Genomic DNA, 23,314 nt, shown 5'->3' with positions numbered 1-23,314 from the left:
TACATAGGCCACACACACCAAGTAACATCCTCTCCATTTACATAGTGCACCTACTGAGTAAATGTCTTTGTAACTTGACTTCATCCTCATCATTTACATATGGCACATACCAAGTAACCAATGGGAAACTTCTACGGGGTATTTAAACCACAGAAAACTCTGTAACGGGGGCCCTTGAACCCCTTGCTCAGCCTGCTCCTACCCTGTGAAGTGTGCTTTCATTTTCAATAAATCTCTGCTTTTGTTTCTTCATTCTTTTTTTGCTTTATTTGTGCATTTTGTCCAGTTCTTTGTTCAAAACACCAAGAGCCTGGACACCCTCAACAGGTAACCCAACCATCTGAATGGAATTCCTCCTGAGCCAGAGCTCTTGAAATTTAACCTGAGAGACTGTTTCAGGCCATGATGGGAAGTGGGGGTTGAACGGGTCTCATTGTACCTTTCCAGCATTAACATCGCAGACTTTAAATGTGATAAGAATTATTTTACAACCTATTCTCTCTGAAGCCTGCTAGGTAAAAGCCTCATCTGCATAGTTAAAACTTTGCTCTCCACAATCTCTTATCTTAGACAGATCCCACCTCTTTAGACAAACTCAACCATTTGTCAACAAGAAAATGTTTTTTTTTTTTTTTTTTTTTTTGAGACGGAGTCTCGCTCTGTCGCCCAGGCTGGAGTGCAGTGGCGCAATCTCGGCTCACTGCAAGCTCCGCCTCCCGGGTTCACGCCATTCTCCTGCCTCAGCCTCTCCAAGTAGCTGGGACTACAGGCGCCCGCCACCTCACCCGGCTAGTTTTTTTTGTGTTTTTAGTAGAGACGCGGTTTCACCGTGGTCTTGATCTGACCTGGTGATCCACCCGCCTCGGCCTCCCAAAGTGCTGGGATTACAAGCGTGAGCCACCGCGCCCGGCCTACAAGAAAATGTTTAAATTTACCTATAGCCTGGAAGCTCCCACCCCCCCACCCCTTTCTGGACCAAACCAATGTATTTCTTAAATGTGTTCGATTGATGTCTCACGCTTCCTTAAAATGTATAAAAGCAAGCTGCATCCCAACCACCTTGGACACATGTTCTCAGGACCTCCTGATGGCTGTGTCACAGGTCATGGTCACTCATATGTGGCTCAGAATAAATCACTTCAAATATTTTACAGTTTGGCTCTTTTCGTCGACAATGATTATCCTTCTTTTCTACACGTAAAATAAAAGCTCACTGATTTAGGCTGTACTAAATCACAACGTTCAGAATTCAACATTTGAAGAACACGGAAATGACTTGGTAAGTAAATACGTAAAGAACACTGTTAGTATCATATTTAGGTCCTGTATGTGAACAACCTGTTTACTAAAAGTAAACTCCCAGTAATAACGACTAAAATGTTCACAGTATATGTAAGTCTTTCATATATTTTAAGGTCCAGCAGAGTCCAATCAAGATGAACTGCATCTAGTTGAAAGAGAGAGTGGTAGGCCAGGTCATGGACTTAGACCTTCCACTGAGCAGATCTAACTATAAGCGTCAGAGACAGTGCAGTATGAGAGTCAGAGTATGACATTTCGCCATGCAGTCACTCATCCAGTATTACCGAATGTCAACTATGTGCCAGGGTTTGTGCTAGTCACTGAGGATGTAGAGATGAATGTCTTCCCTCCAGGAGCTCATGTATATGCAAATGAATGTATTGCAATGGAGGGATTTAATGCAAGAATATAAAGAATTATAATCACCAAAGTCATGCAGGGGAAATAGTTATTAACTGTATTCTAGAGAGAGATTAAGGAACATGATAGACTTGAATAATGGGGATGGGCCAAGTTGTTTTAAAGGGCAAATAGCAGTATGCTGAGGATACAGAGGTGAAGGGAACTTTCCAGGATGGGGGAACAGAATGTGACCTAGCTAGAGTGTATTGTAAAAGAGAAAGGAGTGGGGTCTGAGGATTAAACAGAGCAAGTAAGATGATGCAAAGTTTTTTACCCATGCTAAGGATTTTGAACTGATGTCTGATCATCATACAGTGACACTTGTGAGTAAACTTAGCTTTTTAGTGTCTCATTCTTAAGTATGAATATCCAGTCAAGGATCATCAGATATGAGGAAATCTTTCAACGTCAGAGCTGCACATAGTTAAAGGTGCACAATTGGAATATATATACATATATATTTATATATATAAACTTGTGTAAATATATACATATAAGTATTTCATAAAATCATCCTCACAATCAAGATAGTAAACTTATCTACCACCCAAAAAGTTTTGTTAGGCCACCAGAAGTGGTTAGTCTTTTTTATTCTAGACATTCTAATAACTGTGCAATGGTATCTGATTGTGGTTTTAACTTACATTTTCCTAATGATGTTAAACAACTTTTTATGTGCTTATTTTTCACTCATACATCTTCAAAGAAATATCTATTCAAATATTTTTCCAGTTTTTCAAATTGGGTAAGTTGTTATCTTTTTCTTCAGTTTTGAGAGTTCTTTGTGAATACTGGATTTGTCAGTTACGTGCTTTGCAAAGATTTTCTCACAGTCTGTGGCTTGTTTTTTATTCTCATCAGATTCTTTTGAAGATCCAAAGTTTTTAATTTAGATGAAATCCAATTTATCATTTTTTTCTCTTATGGATTGTGCTTTTGTTTTCAAGTTCACTAAATCTTTTCTTATCCCAAGGTCACAAAGATTTTATTCTATGTTTTGTTCTAGAAGTTTTAGGTTTTACATTTAGATGTAAGATCCATTTTGAGTTAATTCTTGTATGTCATGCAAAATATGGACATCCGATTGTTTCAGCAGCATTTGTTAAAAAGGCTTTTCTCTCTCCACTCCTTTGATTTTGCATGTTTGTCAAAAATCTGCTGTCCATAACAACAATCTGTTGTCCATATAGAGGTAGGTTTATGTCTGGACTCTGTTATGTTTCATTAATCTATTTGTCTACTTTTATGCCAATAACACACTGTCTTTATTCTGTAGCTTTTAAAAAATAGATTTTACTTTAATTGACAATTAATGCTGCAAAATCAGATGTTACCCCCAATTTTATTTTCAGAATTCTTTTGGCTGTTCTAGGTCTTCTGCATTTCCTTATGATGTTTAAAACCTGCTCATCAATTCCTAAAAAAAAAAAAAAAAAAAAAAAATTCTGCTGGGATTTTGATTGGGATTGTGTTGAATTTATAGATCAATTTTGGAAAGAGTTGACACCTTAACAATGTTGAGTTGTCCAAACTATGAACAAGGAATACCTATTTATGTTTTCTATAATTTCTTTCAAGCAATGTTTAGCAGTTATCAGTGTACAGGTCTTTCACATCATTTATTAGACAGTCCCAAAGATTTCATATTTTTGATGCTATTGAAAATGTTTTTTTTTTTTGAGACGGAGTCTCATTGTTTTTTAAATTTCAGTTTCCAATAGTTTGTTGTTATTGTATACAATACAATTGATCTATATTGATCTTGTGTTCTGCAACCTTGCTAAATTCATTTATTAGCCTTAGTAGATGCTTTTGGTAGATTCTATCAGATTTTTTGCATAGGCAATCATGTCATCTGAAAATACGGTTTTACTTCTTCCTTTCCAATCTGGATGTCTTTGTGTATTTATTTTTTCTTGCTTGATTACATTGACTAAAATGTTGCATAAAAATGTAAAAGCAGACATTTGCCTGTCTTATTCCTGATCTTAGGGGTAAAGCACTTCATCTTTTACCACTAAATAGGATGTTACCACTGATGTTTTGGAAGGAGAACTGTATCAGGTTGAGGAAGTTCCCTTCTCTTCCCAGTTTGTTGAGTGCTTTTATCATGACCTGCTATTAGGTTTTGTAAAATGCTTCTTCTGTGTCTATTGAAATAATCACATATTTTTTCCTTTTTAGTTTTTTTAATATTGTCAATTACATTGATTTTTAAAAAACTGTTCATTCAAACTTGCATTTCTGAGATAAAACCCATTTGGTCATGATGTATTCTATTTTTCACATATTGCTGAACTCAGTTTGCTAAATTTTCGTTATGAATTTCTCCATAATGTGAAATGGGAAATGTTCCCTTGTCCCCCTCGCAGGGCATGAGATGGGGTTGTGGCTCGCTTGTAAAGTGCCCCACTGCTCAAACCTCCAGGGAAGCATACAGACGGCCAGGCTGTGGGGCTCCGACCCCACGGCAGTGTCTAGGGGTGAATGTTTACAACTGAAGCCCCAGTGGGCGTGTGTTACAGGGTGCTCTTTTAGGTTGCTGTCTACAGGCACCTTGTGTTAGTCAGCTCAATTAGACCCTCTACCTTGTCGCAAGGACAGAGGGCTTTCTGTATCCTGGGGTTTCTTGCCTTGGTGTACCGGAAGAATCAGATCACAGGTGGGTTTGGAGAATGAATGAGTGCAAGGTCTTATTGAGTAGAAGCAGCTCTCACCAGATGGAGGAAACAGAAGAGAGATGGTTTTCCTCTGGAGTTGGGCTGGTTGCCTGGCTCTTCTCTGACTGTTCTGGCCAAACTTTACGTCGTGCCATCGGTTGATGGCCTGCCGGTCCCCGTCAGCGTGCTCTTCTGCTGGTGGACTCTCCATGACCAGCTGCCTGTGTCTTCTTCCACCAGTGTGTTCCTCACGATGTCCAGTCGCTTCTGTGTCTGCCCACTAGGTTCTCGGGTTTTTATGGGCCCAGGATAGCGGTGTGACAGGCCAGGGTGGTCTTGGGAAATGCAACATTTGGGCAGGAAATGCCTGTTCTCACCTGGGTCTGTAGGGGAGAAGCCCTAGCTAGGGACCAGCCTTTCTCTACCCAGCATTTTCCTGTAATGTCTTTGTGTGGTTTCAGTATCAAGGTAATGATGGCGTCACAGCATGAGTTGGGAAGTGTTTTCTTCCTTTCAGTTTTTTGGAAGAGTTTGTGTAGAATTGGTATTATTTATTTATTTATTTATTTATTTTTATTGTTTTTGAAACGAGGTCTTACTCTGTTGCCCAGGCTGGAATGCAATGGTGCAAACACAGTTCACTGCAGTCTCAACATCCTGGGCTCAAGCAACCCTCTCATTTTAGCCTTGCGCCACCATGCCTGGCTAAATTTTTTACTTTTTTTCTGGAGTCCGGGTCTTGCCATGTTGCCCAGATGGGTATTACTTACTTTTTAAAGGTATAGAAGAATTTACCAGTGAAGCCACATAGACCTGGAGATTTTTTGTGAGAAGGCTTTAAACTACAATTTTAACTTCTCTCTCTCTCACACACACACAGACACACACACATGCGCACACACACAACATAACATGTATATAGGTTGCTATTTCAGGTTATCTATTTCTTCTTCAATAAGCTTTGATAATTTGCATCTTTTAAAGAATTTTCCCATTTCACCTAATTCATTAAATTTATGGGAATAGAGTTGTTTAAGGTATTCCCTTATCTTTTTAATATCTATAGATCCTGTCATTATGTCACTTCTCTCATTCTAGACATTTGTAATTTGTGTCTTCTCTCTTTTTTCCTGAGAAAAATCTGGCTAGCAGTTTATCAATTTTATTGATCTCAAAGAATTCACCTTTGGTTTTATTGACTTTTTCAGCTGCTTTTCTGTTTTTTATTTCACAATTTTCTGCTTTGATCTTCATTATTTCCTTTCTTCTATTTCCCTTAGGTTTCATTTGTTCTTTTTCTAGTTTTCAAGATAGAAAATGATATTATGAATCGAAGCTGTTCTTTCCTAATATAGGCATTTTTTATAAGCACAGCTTTAGTAGCATTCTGCAATTTTTGATATGTTGTCTTTTCATTTTTATTCAGTTAAAAATCACTTTCCAATTTTCTTTTTGGTTGCTTCTTTGATCCATGCATTGTTTAGAAGTGTGTTATTTCATTTGCAAATATTATGGGAATCCCCAAAGATCATTTTGTTATTAATTTTTAATTTAATTCCATTGTGGTCAGAGAACGTACTATGCAAGAGTTGGATACCTTTTAATTTATGGATGCCTGTTTTATAGTTCTGAATACGGTCTATCTTAGTAAATATTTCCTGGGTTCTTGAGAATAAAGCGCATTCTAATGTTGTTGGGTGGAGTGTTCTATAAAAGTCAATCAGGTCAAGTTGGTTGATAGTTTTGTTCAAATCTACTATATACATTTGCTGATTTTTCTACCCACTTGTTTTGTCAGTTATTGAGAGAGAGGTATATAGATTCTTAGATTATTATCATGGGTTTGTCTGTTTTTCCTTGTGGTTCTATTAGTTTTTGTTTCATACGTTTTGAAGTTCTGTTATTCAGTGTATAAACATTTAGGATGGTTACGTCTTCTTGATTAATTCACACCATTATCATTATAAAATGACTTACTTATACCTGGTAGTATTATCTGTTCTGAAACTACTTTGTCAGATAATATAACCACATCAGCTTTCTTGTGAATAGTGTTAGCATGCTATATCTTTTTCTATCCTTTTGCATTTAGCATATTTGTGTCTTTATATTTAAAGTACATTTTCTGCAGGCAGAATATAGTTGTGTCTTTTTTTTTTTTTTTTTTTTTGAGACGGAGTCTCGCTTTGTGGCCCAGGCTGGAGTGCAGTGGCGCAATCTCGGCTCACTGCAAGCTCCGCCTCCCAGGTTCACGCCATTCTCCTGCCTCAGCCTCTCCGAGTAGCTGGGACTAGAGGCGCCCGCCACCACGCCCGGCTAATTTTTTGTATTTTTAGTAGAGACGGGGTTTCACCGTGGTCTCGATCTCCTGACCTCGTGATCTGCCCGCCTCGGCCTCCCAAAGTGCTGGGATTACAAGCGTGAGCCACCGCACCCAGCCAGTTGTGTCTTAATATTGTATCTAATATGACAATCTCTGCCTTTTAATTTGGGTGTTTGGACCATTTAAATTTATATGACTATCAATATGGTAAGGATTAAACCTATAATCTCATTGTTTGTTTATATTTGTCCCATCTATTTTTTCCCTCTTTTTCCTTTATTTCCACCTTCTTTTGGATTAATCAAATTTTCTTTGTGATCCTATTTTATTTTCCTTGTTGGCTTAGTAGCTATAACATTTTGTTTTGTTATTTTAGTGGTTGCTTTAAGGTTTATAATGTATACATTTAATTTGCTACAGTATATCTTCAAGTGCTATTATACCATTTCACATATAGTATAAAACCTTACAATTACATTTTTTTATTTCTTTCTCCCAGCGTTTATGCTATTGTTGTCATGTTTTACTTTTATATACGTTCCAAATCCCACAATGCATTGTTATTATTCTTGTTTAAAGTCTTTTAAAGAGGTTGAAATAAGAAAAAAGTCTGATATACTTACCTATATAGTTACCAATTCCGGTTCTCTTCTGTTTGCTCTTTGTTTAAATCAATATTTTCATCTGTTTTGTTGTACTTCTGCCTGACGGATGTCCTTTAATATTGCTTGTAGTGCACATCTGCTGGTGATTTCTTTCAGGTTTCGTATGCCTAAAAATGACTTTATTTTGTATTTGAAAAATATACTGCCAGGTATAGAATTCCAGGCTGACAGATTTTTAAAAATACTTTAAAGATGTCCACTATCTTTTCCATAGCATTTTTCTCTGACAAGAAATCTGATATCATTGTTATCTGTTCCCCTTAACAGACAGGTTTGTCTGCTTTTAAGATTTTCTTTTTGTCACTTAAACAATATGATTATGATGAATCTTAGTGTAGTTTTCTTCATACTTATTGTGCTTTGGGCTCCTTCAGTTTTTTGTATTTGTGAGTTTATATTTTTTATTAATGTTGGAAATTTTCAGCCATTATTTCTACAAATGTTTTTTTTCCCCTTCACACCCTCAGAGATTCCCACTGTGCATATATGAGGTCATTTACTGTTGTCCCATAGTTCACTAATGCACTTTTCTTTTGTCAATATTATTTTTTTCTATGCATCTTTTGTGTAATTTCTATTGCTATACATTCAAATGCACTTATCTTTTCTTCTGTAGTGGCTAGTCTTCCATGAATCCCACCCTGTGATTTCTTTTTTCCTTCTCAGACATTATTGTTTTTAATCTCTGGAAATTCAATTTGGGTCATCTTTTTTATATATTTTGTATATCTATTTAACTTGTTAAACATGTTAAGTAACATTATAATAACCATTTTAATGTCCTTGTCTAATTTTAATATCTCTGTCTGTTATGGGTCAATTTTGATTGACCTTTTTTCACTTCATTATGGGTCATATGTCTCTTTTTCTTTGTATACCTAGTAATCTTTGATTCAATGTTAGACACTGTGAATTTTAACTTTTTGGGTGCTAGATATATGTGTGTCCCTATAAATCTTTATGAGTTTTGTTCTTGGATGCAGCTAAGTTGCTTAGAAACAATTAGATTCATTTTGGTCTTGTTTTTATGGTGTATTAGGTGAGTCCAAAGCAGAGCTCAGACTAGGGCTATTTTTTCACTACTGAGGCAAGCCCTTCCTGGTACCCTACCCAGTGCTCTGTAAGTTATTAGTTATTCTAATCTCACTGGTGGGAATAGGCACTATTTCTGGCCCTCTGTGGGAGTATGGCACTGTACCCTGTAATATAATTCTTTCACATTGTTCTTTCCCTGACCTTAGGTAGATTTTTCTCATACATGCTCTGATAAGTATTCTGCTGAATACCTGAGGGGAGCTCTCTGCATGTATCTGGGGTTCTGTCTCTGTTCTCTTAGCTCTAGCTCTATTAGTCTCCCTGAACTCTCAGCTCCATATCCTCAACAAGAGTCCAGTATCCTTCACCTTAATACCTCCTTCCTATGCCATGGCCTGGAAAATATCTTAAGGGAGTAAGGTAGGGCAATCATAGAGGTTACCTAATTTGTTTCTCATAGCTGCAGACTAATGTTCTTCATTTTCTGACGTCTAGTGCCTTGAAAAGCATTATTTCATATCTTTTATCTGTTTTTATTTTATTTTTTGCTTGTTGCAGCCAGAAGAGTAAATCTGATTCCTGTTACTCCATTAGCTGGAAGCAGCAATCCTGTTTAATTTTAAAAATTATCTACATTTATTATTTGATTTATCATTTAATAATGAACATTTCCAAACATATCGAAAAATTTAAAGTATTGTACAATACGCATCTGTATGCCCACACTCTAGATTCTACAATTAGCAATTTGCTATATTTGCTTTAGTATGTAACTGTTTCTTCATCCATTCACCAAAACTTCTTGTTTGTTGACGCACTTCAAATTGAAAATATCAATACAATTCACCTTAAGCACTTGAGCATGCACATCATTCATTACAGTCTAATATTTGTTTTTGGCTCTTTGTCAAGGAAAAAGATACATATATTCAAATGCACAAATCTTAAATGTACCAATTAACAAGTTTTGACAAATAAAAACCTATGTAATACTATCTTCCATCAAGCCACAAAACATACTTATCAACCCAGAAATTTTCTTCCTGACGTTACCAGACAATTTCCCCACCTTCCCAAAAGAAACCACTGTTTAGATATTTTCACAATAAAAGTTTAACTTTTTTAGGAATAGCACTGTCATATAGAAATATAATATTAGCAAAAAAACAGGGCCACATGTGTAATTTTACATTTTCTACTAGCCATAATTCTAAAGGTGAAAAGAAACAGGTGATATTAATTTAAATATTGCATGTTGGATTTTGATTCCAAAATGGCAGGATAGAAGCAAGTTGGCTTTACTCCCCAATAAAAAAAAGCCCAAAGACCAATATACAGTACCAAGTTTCTCACCAGCACTATCCCAGAGCTCAAATATGAGGATGAGACAGTTCCCATGGCCATACAGAAGCGAAAAAACTGAGCAGATGGTAAGAGAATAGGATTTCCATATTCACAGTCCCCTTCCACTCAATCTGCCCTGCACCACAGGCATGGAAAAGTTTGCCCTGATTCATGGTTTCTGCACTGGAAAAAGTGAGATAGAGGTAGACAACCAGCTTCCCCAGCATCTTGGGTTCCTTGGCAGGAGACCTGTCCCTGCTTCATCCCATGGAAAGCATCAGGAATGCCTAAAGAAATAAATATCCCTGAGGACAAATGGAAACCAAAAAAAGAACAGGAGTAGCTTTGCTTATATCAGATAAAAATAAACTACAAATTAAAGACTGTAAAAAGAGACAAGGAAGGTCACTATGTAATGATAAAGGGGTCAATTTAGCAGGAGGATATGACAATTATAAATATTTATGCACCCAACACCAGAGCTTCCAAGTATACAAAGCAAACATGCATAGATTTAAAGGGAAAGATAGAATACAATACAATAATAGAAGGAGGCTTCAACACCCTCCTTTCAGTAGTGGACAGATCATCCAGGGAGGAAATAAACAAAGAAACATTTGAATTGAAGTACACACTAGACCAGCTAGGCCTAACTGACATTTACAGAACATTTCAAACAACTGCTGTAGAATACACATTCTTCTCATCAGTACATGGAACATTCTCCAGAATAGGTCATATCTTAGGTCACATAATTATTCTCAACAAAATTTAAAAGATAGAAATCATATCAATTATCTTTTCTGACCACAATGGAATAAAAGTCGCAATCAATTACAAGAGGAATCTTAGAAACTTCATGAACGTGTAGAGATTAAACAACATTCTCTTGAACAACCACTGTATTAATTAAGAAATTAAGGAAATTTAAAAATTTCTTTAAACAAATGAAAATGGAAATACAACATACCAAAATATATGGGATATAGCAAAAGCAGCACTAAGAGGGATCTTAATAGCAATAAATGCCTATATCAAATAAATAGAAAGACTTCAGAAACCTATCAATGCACCTCAAAGAACTAGAAAATAAAAAAAGTCTAACCCAAAATTAGTAGAAGGAAAGAAATAATAAACATCAGAGGAAAACTAAAATTTAGATTAAAAAACAATACAAAAGCTCAATTAAACCACAAGTTGTTTTTTTCAAAAAAGATAAAAAAAAAATCAGCAAACCTTTAGGTAGACTAAGGAAAAGGAGATACTATATAAATCAATAAAATCATAAATGAAAACTGAGAACACAGAAATACAAAGAACGATTAGAGACTATTAGGAACAACTATATGCCAACAAATTGGAAAACCTAGAAAACATGGGTAAATTCCTGCACACATATAACCTACCAAAATTGAACCATGAAGAAAAGGATGTGGAGGAAATGGACTCCCCCCCCACCACTATTGATAGGACTCTAAATTGGAAGTAAACGGCTATTGGGAAGTAAACAGCGATTACGGGAAACTATAGAGAAGTTCCTCAAAAATCTAAAAACAGAATTACCATATGATTCAGAAATTCCACTACTGTGCATATATTCAAAAGAAAGAAAATCAATATATTGAAGAGATATCTGCACTCCCATGTTTATTGCAGCACAATAGCCAAAATATGGGTTCAACCTAAGGGCCCATCAATGATTGGAATGGATAAAGAAAATGTGATATACATATACAATGGAATATTATTCAGACATAAAAAGAATGAAAGCATGTCATTTGCAGAAACTTGGATGGAGCTGGAGGTCATTAAGCCAAGCACAGAAAGACAAATATTGCATGTTCTCACTCATATGTAGGAGCTAAAAAAGTGCATCTCATGAAGATAGAGAGTAGATTGGTGGTTATCAAAGGCCAGGAGTATGGGAGAAAGAGGGAATAAAGAGAGGTTGATTAATGGGTACAGCCATATAATCTGATGGAAGAAATAGACCTAGTGTTTGATAAATCACTAGGGTGACTAAAATTTGCAAGAATCTATTGTATATTTCAAAATCGCTAGAAGAGAATAATTGGAATGTTTCTAGCATTAAGATATTTGAAAGATATTTAAGGTGATGGATATCATTTATACTGATTTGATCTTTATGGATTATATGAATATATTAAATTATCAGGTGTACCTCAAAATATGTACATCCATTATGTATCAATAAAAAATAAAATAAAAATACTGTATTTTATATAATCTAATGTATCCCCAAAGATTATCATTTTCAACATGCAATCAGTGCAAAAATTTTGGATGAATGATATATTTTACATTTTTTAATATTATGTCTTTGAAATCCAAAGTGCAATTTATACTTATAGTACATCTTAATTTGGACTAGTCATATATCAAGTGTTCAATAGCCACATGTACCTACTAAATACCATATTAGACAGTAGAGTTCTAGAACTTTATATAAATGTGAGTATAAAATGTGTACTCTTTGTCTAAGACTTATTTACTTAGCATGATGTTTTTGAGATTCATTCATTTATTTTTTTACTCAAAATAAAAATTAAAACAAAGTAGAAATAAATGCTCAAGAGTAATACAGAAGATGAAAGGAAAGAAATTGGACTCAAAAAATTCTACTGTGTACTCCTACGTTACAAAACAGCAGATTAGACATACTGATGAACTTTATTCTTTACAATAAGTATGATAAAATATGTTAACATTTTAGTTTGGTCACTAAAACAATAAAAATAGAATATTTAATTCCAAAATCAGTAGAGGAAATAAAAGGAAATTAAAAACTCAAGCAACTGAGTGAAATGTGGGGAAAAAAACAAAGAAAAAAATAACAAAGTAATACTAAGAAATCTAAATAAATTGGTAATCCCAATAAATATAAATGGGCTGAATGCACCAATTAAAAGAGATGTTTTTAAATAAAATAAGAATACTAAACCCAACGGATATTCTAACTGTAAGATATATACCTAAATATAACAACACACATAGGTAGGGTGCTGTAGCTCATGTCTGTAATTTTAGCACTTTGGGAAGCCAAGTGGGAGGAACGATTGAGGCCAGGAGTTGAAGACCAGCCTGGGTAACATAATGAGACTTCATCTATATTAAAAATAAAAACAAATTAGTTGGGAGTAGTGGTGCGTGCCTGTAGTCGTACTTATTTGAGAGGCTGAGTGGGAGGATCACTTGAGCCCAGGAGATCGAGGCTGCAGTGAGCTATGATTGCATCACTGCACTCCAGCCTGGGTGACAAAGTGAGACCCTGTATCAAAACACACACACACACACACACACACGCACACACACACTTACTTTAAGTAAAAGAATGGAAAATGTGTGTCTGGCAGATACCAAAAGAAAGCTGATATATCTAGACGCAATAAAAAATGACAAAGGGGACGTCACCACCGATCCCACAGAAATACAAACTACCATCAGAGAATACTATAAACACCTCTACGCAAATAAACTAGAAAATCTAGAAGAAATAGATAAATTCCTCAACACATACACTATCCCAAGACTAAACCAGGAAGAAGTTGAATATCTGAATAGACCAATAACAGGCTCTGAAATTGAGGCAATAATAAATAGCTTACCAACCAAAAAAAGTCCAGGACCAGATGGATTCACAGCCGAATTATACCAGAGGTACAAGGAGGAGCTGGTACCATTCCTTCTGAAACTATTCCAATCAATAGAAAAAAGAGGGAATCCTCCCTAACTCATTTTATGAGGCCAGCATCATCCTGATAACAAAGCCTAGCAGAGACACAACAAAAAAAGAGAATGCTAGACCAATAACCTTGATGAACATTGATGCAAAAATCCTCAGTAAAATACTGGCAAACCGAATCCAGCAACACATCAAAAAGCTTACCCACCATGATCAAGTGGGCTTCATCCCTGGGATGCAAGACTGGTTCAACACACGAAAATCAATAAACGTAATCCAGCATATAAACAGAACCAAAGACAAAAACCACATGATTATCTCAATAGATGCAGAAAAGGCCTTTGACAAAATTCAACAACCTTCATGCAAAAAACTCTCAATAAATTAGGTATTGATGGGACGTATCTCGAAATAATAAGAGCTATCTATGACAAACCCACAGCCAATATCATACTGAATGGACAAAAACTGGAAGCATTCCCTTTGAAAACTGGCACAAGACAGGGAAGCCCTCTCTCACCACTCCTATTCAACATAGTGTTGGAAGTTCTGGCCAGGGTAATCAGGCAAGAGAATGGAATAAAGGGCATTCAATTAGGAAAAGAGGAAGTCCAATTGTCCCTGTTTGCAGATGACATGATTGTATATCTAGAAAACCCCATCGTCTCAGCCCAAAATCTCCTTAAGCTGATAAGCAACTTCAGCAAAGTCTCAGGATACAAAATCAATGTGCAAAAATCACAAGCATTCTTATACACCAATAATAGACAAACAGAGAGCCAAATCATGAGTGAACTCCCATTCACAATTGCTTCAAAGAGAATAAAATACCTAGGAATCCAACTAACAAGGGACGTGAAGGACCTCTTCAAGGAGAACTACAAACCACTGCTCAATGAAATAAAAGAGGATACAAACAAATGGAAGAACATTCCATGCTCATGGGTAGGAAGAATCAATATCGTGAAAATGGCCATACTGCCCAAGGTAATTTATAGATTCAATGCCATCCCCATCAAGCTACCAATGACTTTCTTCACAGAATTGGAAAAAACTACTTTAAAGTTCATATGGAACCAAAAAAGAGCCTGCATTGCCAAGTCAATCCTAAGCCAAAAGAACAAAGCTGGAGGCATCACGCTACCTGACTTCAAACTATACTACAAGGTTACAGTAACCAAAACAGCATGGTACTGGTACCAAAACAGAGATACAGACCAATGGAACAGAACAGAGCCCTCAGAAATAATGCCGCATATCTACAACTATCTCATCTTTGACAAACCTGACAAAAACGAGCAATGGGGAAAGGATTCCCTATTTAATAAATGGTGCTGGGAAAACTGGCTAGCCATATGTAGAAAGCTGAAACTGGATTCCTTACACCTTATACAAAAATTAATTCAACATGGATTAAAGACTTAAATCTTAGACCTAAAACCAAAAAAAACCTAGAAGAAAACCTAGGCAATACCATTCAGGACATAGGCATTGGCAAGGACTTCATGTCTAAAACACCAAAAGCAATGGCAACAAAAACCAAAATTGACAAATGGGATCTAATTAAACTAAAGAGCTTCTGCACAGCAAAAGAAACCACCATCAGAGTGAACAGGCAGCCTACGGAATGGGAGAAAATTTTTGCAACCTACTCATCTGACAAAGGGCTAATATCCAGAATCTACAATGAACTCAAACAAATTTACAAGAAAAAAACAACCCCGTCAAAAAGCGGGCGAAGGATATGAACAGACACTTCGCAAAAGAAGACATTTATGCATCCAAAAAACACATGAAAAAATGCTCATCATCACTGGCCATCAGAGAAATGCAAATCAAAACCACAATGAGATACCATCTCACACCAGTTAGAATGGCCATCATTAAAAAGTCAGGAAACAACAGGTGCTGGAGAGAATGTGGAGAAATAGGAACACTTTTACACTGTTGGTGGGACTGTAAACTAGTTCAATCATTGTGGAAGTTGGTGTGGCAATTCCTCAGGGATCTAGAACTAGAAATACCATTTGACCCAGCCATCCCATTACTGGGTATATACCCAAAGGATTATAAATCATGCTGCTATAAAGACACATGCACACGTATGTTTATTGCAGCACTATTCACAATAGCAAAGACTTGGAACCAACCCAAATGTCCAACAATGATAGACTGGATTAAGAAAATGTGGCACATATACACCATGGAATACTGTGCAGCCATAAAAAATGATGAGTTCATGTCCTTTGTAGGGACATGGATGAAGCTGGAAACCATCATTCTCAGCAAACAAAAAACCAAACACCGCATGTTCTCACTCATAGGTGGGAATTGAACAATGAGAACACATGGGCACAGGAAGGGGAACATCACACTCCGGGGACTGTTGTGGGATGGGGGAGGGGGGAGGGATAGCATTAGGAGATATACCTAATGCTAAATGACCAGTCAATGGGTGCAGCACACCAACATGGCACATGTATACATATGTAACAAACCTGCACATTGTGCACATGTACCCTAAAATTTAAAGTACAATAATAAAAAAAAGAAAGCTGATATATCTCTATTAATATCAGACAAAATATCCATGAGGAAAATGGATCAAACATGCTTATGCAATGTAATACAACAGTGAAAATTAATGACACTTTAAGATACGTACATATGTAGTGAAACAAATGAAATCATATGTTATAATGATAAACCAAATTCTAAATAGTAGTGTTGAATGCTGGTTCTCTCAATATTATCAACATAACCTGTTGAGTTTGTTTGCTTACAATGGTAAGAGATAACACCAACTTCCCAAAACTTTGGTACTGTCTCAGAGGAGAAAAGACAAGGTCAGAATTTATTCAGAATTGAAAGTTTGTTTACAAGTGGCTCTTTCAATATTGGGACTTCATTAGGATTGGGTAAGTATCATAATACAACAGTCCGGGATTAGTGGAAACAGAGGAGGATTTTAAGGAGAGGTATTCGAAGAGTGTAAGGCACAAACTGTCTGCTGACTCTTTCATTGCAAAGCTGATGATTCTTTTGGGAAGTTCCTGTAATGAACGATCAAACCACCTTCCTGCACAAGTCTCCTGGAAGACTCATTTTAATGTAGAAAGTTAGGTATATGGGGGTAGAAGTGTACATAAATTTAGTCCCCATTGTTCAAGCTGGGAGTAGGGATAGATCATTTTAGCTCTAAGTAACTCTAGGGAAGAGGAATAGGATCATAGAGATGTACACAGGGGCTTCAACTCTGCCTATAATGTTTTATATCTCTTAAAAGATCTGAAGCTAATATGGTAAAATGTTAAGAATTGTCAAAAGTGGTTCACAGGTAAAATGGTTTTTCTTTCCTAATATTTTTTGCATTTTTCTATAGGCTTAAAATAGTCCATAATTTAAAAAATAGTGCTTTTGCTTCATAAACAAAGACGAATTATTTGTCTCCTTTTTTTTTTTTTTAACAAAGATGTTGTATGGATTTCCCTTTTTCTGATTCAGCATCATAGACAGTCTACCTACAGTACAATTGAGATAGTTGACGTTTCTTCGCATCTCAGTCATAGCTTCCAGGCTATCTAGCTCTACCTAGGTCAACTTCATAGGATTTGGTCACTTAGAACATAGTAACCTGGTCACTTTCCATGTCTTGTTAACCAAAATTTTACAAATCACTTCTCAGTTTGTATTGATTTTAAATTGCGCTGAATTTTGCTATTGAGAGGGCCATCTTTTTCTCATCTTTTCCTTGGATTAAGGAGTTTCTCTCTCTAGTGTTTTATGTGTGCAGATATAGACATATATATATGTGTATGTATGTATGTTCTATTTATGGAGATATATAAATATGTGTGTATCTTTCATGTATGGAGATATAGACATATACACACATACATTTTTTGTGTGTAAATATGTCCGTTTATAATATTTATAAACAAAACAGACATATTTACACACACAAACAGAATCTTAGAATTACGGCTGGGTGCGGTGGCTCACGCCTGTAATCCCAGCACTTTGGGAGGCCAAGGCAGGCGGATCACAAGGTCAGGAGATCGAGACAATCCTGGCTAACATGGTGAAACCCCGTCTCTACCAAAAATACAAAAAATTAGCTGGGCGTGGTGGCGGACGCCTGTAGTCCCAGCTACTTGGGAGGCTGAGGCAGGAGAATGGTGTGAACTCGGGAGGCAGAGCTTGCAGTGAGCCGAGATTGCGCCACTGCACTCCAGCCTGGGTGACAGAGCAAGACTCCGTGTCAAAAAAAAAAAAAAAAAAAAGGGGACGGGAGGCTGGCATGTCCCTGCCAAAAGAGCTCCCCCCACCACCCCCGCGGGGGGGAAAAAAAAAACCCCGGATAAAAAAAAAAAAAAAAAAAAAATGACCCCCACTTCTATAGAATTTGGTAGGCAGTATAGCATAATGGTAGTATATGGGTTCTGGAGTCAGTTGGCTATGGGTGAGAATCTCAGTTATGTGTCATTTATGAGCTGTGTGACCTGGGGCAACTTATTTAATATTTTTAAACCTCAATGTCTCATAGATAAAATGGGAACAATAATACTTACTTTGCAGGCTTGTTAAGTTTAAATAAGAATGCATGTAGAACATTAAGCATAGAGCTTGACATATGATAAATCTTCAAAATATATCAATTATTGTTAGTATAATTATCTTTTATAGGTATGTCCATTAACCTTTACTTTAACTGTTTCAATAATATCCTACTTTGCAAGAAAGTCTGCCTATTTTGGGGAATCTGTCACTAGAAGTACGAGTCAAAATTCTTTTCCTATAAACTCTACTCCCTTTAAATTCTACTTGTTGGTCCTAGTTCTGTCCTTTGAAACTACAAGGGTTAGGTCTATACTGCATCATTGTAGAAGTTCTTCAAAGGTTGGAAGGAAATATCTTATTCTACAGGACATTCTCTACTTATGAGTCTAAACTCTAGAGTATAAATAATGTTAGAATTAGCTAACAGATTTCAGCATCACCTACAAATATATTAAATTGGTGAACAAATATTGGATATTCTGGTAGTTTGAAATGTTAAATGTTGAAGAGATTGGTTTAGACATTTAATTAGCCTGTCTCCAGGCATCTAATGAGTTTTAGAATCTAAGGTTCAGGTAAAGTCTTGTATTGCTTTCACTTATCTCTGGGTTGAAATTCCTACTTTTAGTAAATTTACCATTTTTGTTCTATGTTTTGTCTTCTCTCTGTGTGTGGTCTCTTTTATCCACCATGTTACCACTCAAGACATCATAATAATCCCTTCACTCAACCAAAGTACTGCTATCTTTAGGCTATGTGAGTTTCAGACTTTAGTGAAGGTTCAGTTATGGTGGAGGGTTATACTTTAGGGCATCACAGCAAAAGACTTACAATTGAGCATTCACCATTGCTATCCTTCTGAGGAAAGAACCTTCACTGCTTACTCTTCTGCTTGGTCTCCAGCCTCTTGCCATGTCGATAGGCCTCTTTCTACTTTGTATTCTTTACATTTAATCTCTGGTTCATGCTCAAAAATTCTTCAAATAACTGTTCATTTCTATTTCTTTTTCCGATTTTTTAACATTTTTAATTTTTGTGAGTACATAGTAGGTGTATGCATGTATGGGGTAAGTGAGAAATTTTGATACAGGGATGTAATATATAATAACAAAATTACAAAAAATGGAGTATTCATCCCCTGAAGCCTTCATCCTTTGTGTTACAAACAATCCAATTATACTCTTTTAGTTATTTAAAAATGTACAATTAAGTTTTTATTGATATAGTCACCTTGTTGTGCTATCAAATACTAGGTCTTGTGATATCAAATACTAGGTCTCATTCATTCTTTCTATTTTTCTTCAACCCATTAACCATCTCCACCTCCCCCTCATCCCCCAACTACTGTTTCCAGCCTCTGGCAACCATTCTTCTACTCTCTATGTCGATGAATTCAATCGTTTTGCTTTTAAGATACCACAAATAAGTGAAAACATGTGGTGTCTGTCTTTCTGTACCTGGCTTATTTCACTTAACATAACGACATCCAGTTCCATCCATGTTGTTGCAAATGACAGGATCTCATTCTTTTTATGGCTGAATAGTGCTCCATTGTGTATAAGCACCACATTTTCTTCATCCATTCATCTGATGATGACCACTTAGGTCACTTCCAAATCTTGGCTATTGTGAACAGTGCTGCAACAAACATGTGAGTGCAGATATCTCTTCGACATACTGATTTCCCTTCTTTTGAGTATATACCCAGCAGTGGGATTGCTGTATGATATGGTAGGTCAGTTTTTCATTTTTTTGAGGAAACTCCAAACTGTTTTCCATAGTGGTTGTACTAATTTACATTCCCACTAACAGTGTAAAAAGGTTCCCTTTTCTCCACATCCTCACCAGCATTTTTATATATCCTGGTTATTAACCATCAGATGGGTATTTGCAAAATTTTCCTCACTCTTAATTTGTTGATCATTCTTTCTGTGAATTGTTCCACTTTTGCTTTGGTTGCCTCTGCTTGTGGGGTATTACTCAGGAAATCTTTGCCCAGGCAGATGTCCTGGAGAGTTTCCCCAATGTTTTCTTGTAGCATTTTTATAACTCGAGGTCTTAGATTTAAGTCTTTAATTCATTTTTATTTTATTTTTGTATATGGCAAGATATGGGATCTAGTTTCATTCTTCTGCATATGGATATCCAGTTTTCCCAGCACCACTATTGAAGAGACTGTTCTTTCTCTAACACATGTTCTTGATACCTCTGTTAAAAATGAGTTCACTGTAGGTGTGTGGATATGTTTCTGGGTTCTCTAGTCTGTTCCATTGGTCTATGTGTCTGTTTTTATGCCAGTACCATGCTGTCTTAGTTACTCTAGCTCTATAGTATAATTTGATGTTAGGTAATGTGATTCCTCCAGTTTTGTTCTTTTTGCTCAGGATAGCTTTAGCTACTCTGGGTCTTTTGTGGTTCCATATAAAATTTAGGATTTTTTTCCTATTTTTGTGAAGCATGTCATTGGTATTTTGATAGGGATTGTATTGAATCTATAGATTGCTGAGGTTAGTATGGACATTTTAACAGTATTGATTGTTCCAATCCATGAACATGGGATATCTTTCCATTTTTTTGTGTGTCCTCTTCAATTGCTTTCATCAGTGTTTTGTAATTTTCATTGCAGAAGATCTTTCACTTCTTTGGTTAATTCTTAGGTAATTAATTTTATTTGTAGCTATTGTGAGATTACCTTCTTGATTTCTTTTTCAGATTGTTCACTGTTAGCATGTAAAAATGCTACTGATATTTGCATGTTGATTTTGTATCCTGCAACTTTACTGAATTTGTTTAACAATCCTAATAGATTTTGGTCGTCTCTTTAGGTTTTTCCAAATAGAAGCTCATATCATCTGCAAACAGATATAATTTGACTTCCTTCTTTCCAGTTTGGATGCCCTTTATTTCTTTCTCTTGTCTGATTGCTCTAGCTAGGACTGTCAGTACTATGTTCAGTAACAGTGGTGAAACTGGGCATTTTTGTCGTGTTCCAAAGCTTAGAGGAAAGGCTTTCAGTTTTTCCCCATTCAATATAATACTAGCTGTGGGTCTGTCATATATGGCTTTTCTCATGTTGAGGTATGTTCCTTCTATAGCCAGTTTTTGAGGGTTTCATCATGAAGGGATGTTGAATTTTATAAAATGCTTTTTAAGCATCAATTGAAACGATTATATGGTTTTGGCTTTCATTCTATTATTATGATGTATCACATTCATTGGTTTGTGTATATTGAACCATCCATGCATCCCTGGAATAAATCTCACTTGGTCATGCTGAGTGATCTTTTTAATGTATTGTTGAATTTAGTTCGCTAGTACTTTGTTGAGGATTTTTGCATCAATATTCATCATCACCCTTATTCACTGCAATCTCTCAGGGCTGTCTTCTGACGTGTACCTACACTGCTCCATTGGTTTCTGACTTCTAATTATTGGCTTTATTTACCTCTTATTTATGGTCTTGCTCTTAATCTTTGTACTTAATGTTTATATTTGGTCTCCCCAGCTTGGAGTCTTACCTCTTTCCCAAGGACTTTGACTCTGACACACTCTTCTACTTCTCCTGCTCACAAGTTTCTCTGGGCAATATACCTTAGTTTGAGAACCCTTAAACCTAATCTTTTCAATCTGCTTGAAAAGTGGCCTACCCTCCAAAAATGGGAAGGAGCATGTTTGGGTATATTTTACATACATTATTGTCATTTCCTCAGTTTAATTTATAACCCCTCCCTGGGTAATCTCATCCTTTATCACCTCCTAAATTTATGACTCCAGCCCAAACCAGATCTATATTTTCAACTGCCTACTTAACATCTACACTTGGATGTCTCAGAGGCACTTCAAACTAAAATGTCCTAAATTGAATACATCTCTTTATCTGATTTTCCTCCATTGTTCTATATCTCAGTGAATAGAGTCACCAGATCCTTGTTCAAACCAGAAATCTGTAAATCATTCCAGACTTTTTCTTCTTACTTACCCCACTTAGCCAATTCATGGTCAAGTAATGCTGGTTTTATCTCCTAAATCTATCGCAAAGATATCTATTTCTTCTTTTGCCTGAATCACTGCCGTAGCGTTTCTTCTGGCCTCCCTGCAGCCTCCTTTGCCTTTTTTCAATCCATCCTCTATATTGCTTCCAGTGTTGTCTTCTCTACACTTATAATAAAGTAAAAAGTCTATAGCACTGCCCACAAAGGCCTGCATGTTCTGGTTCCTGTAAACCTTTCCAAGCTTCTGAAGACTTCTCTCCCTCACTCACTGTGCTTCTTCAAGTGTGTCAGGTTTATTTGATCTCAGAATCTTTACTCCTGTCATTCTCTCTATGGCATGTTTGCCTTACTCTCTCCTTTTACTCATTCACTAGACTTTAGCATATATACATATATATATTTAGTAATGTCTTCTCTGCCCTTCTAAGCCAGGTTAGGAAGGATCCCTTCCACTTTATAAGTGCCCAAACACCTTATACTTCTTTATAACACAGTATTCTTGCAATTATATGGTTGGTGTTATCCATCCTAGCAGGCTATAACCTTCACCAGGACACAGACTATGTGCTAAATAAATGTTTACTGAATGAATGAATGAATGAATGATTTCTATTTGTCCCAGATTGTAAACTTTTTGATTGAAAACTTTAGATTCCTGCAGAGCCTAGCCCAGTACGTTGTGTAATCTGTCTCTTATTCTCCTCCACATATATGTTTGATTTAATCAATAGATATTTGAATGAATTGGAATACCTGGAATTGCTCAAGTTATTCTTCAAAATCTCCTCACTTATATTTATTGTGTGTATTTTCTTTTTCTACTTCACATATGTTCCATATTTTCTCTCCTTCAACAATTCATTCTTTGTGGCTACAGGAAGCTTTTTTTTAGTTGTTAATTCTTTCCTTTTTTAATGTCATAGCATTTATTCTAGAGGGCAAATGGAATTGCTGTGTATACCCAAGGCATCATATAATTTTAAAGAACAACATTATCTTTACCTAAGATGAAGTGTTTTCATTTCTGGTAGGTGTTCTCATTTCTGGGAGGCAAGGGGAGAGATACCAATCATGCATATGAAGAACTTTCATTGACTGTGAACATTAAATCCAATGATCAGATGATTGGGATTTGCATTGTGGGTGATAATTCATCCATATTACCGCCTATTCTCTTCATTTATGTAAATTAAAGCTGCAGGGTTTGCCTTTGTGCAAACTTTCCCTCAGTCTGCGAATGTGTCTTGCCACACTACACAACTATTTGAAGAGATGGCAGAATTGTATTAATTTGTTTCGAATTATTGGACTCAAGGAGTTAATCACCC

The sequence above is a fragment of the Hylobates moloch genome, unplaced genomic scaffold, assembly GCF_009828535.3.
Source record: "Hylobates moloch isolate HMO894 unplaced genomic scaffold, HMol_V3 SCAFFOLD_7, whole genome shotgun sequence".
Lineage (NCBI taxonomy): Eukaryota > Metazoa > Chordata > Mammalia > Primates > Hylobatidae > Hylobates > Hylobates moloch.
Note: the sequence above shows the minus strand (reverse complement) of the source record.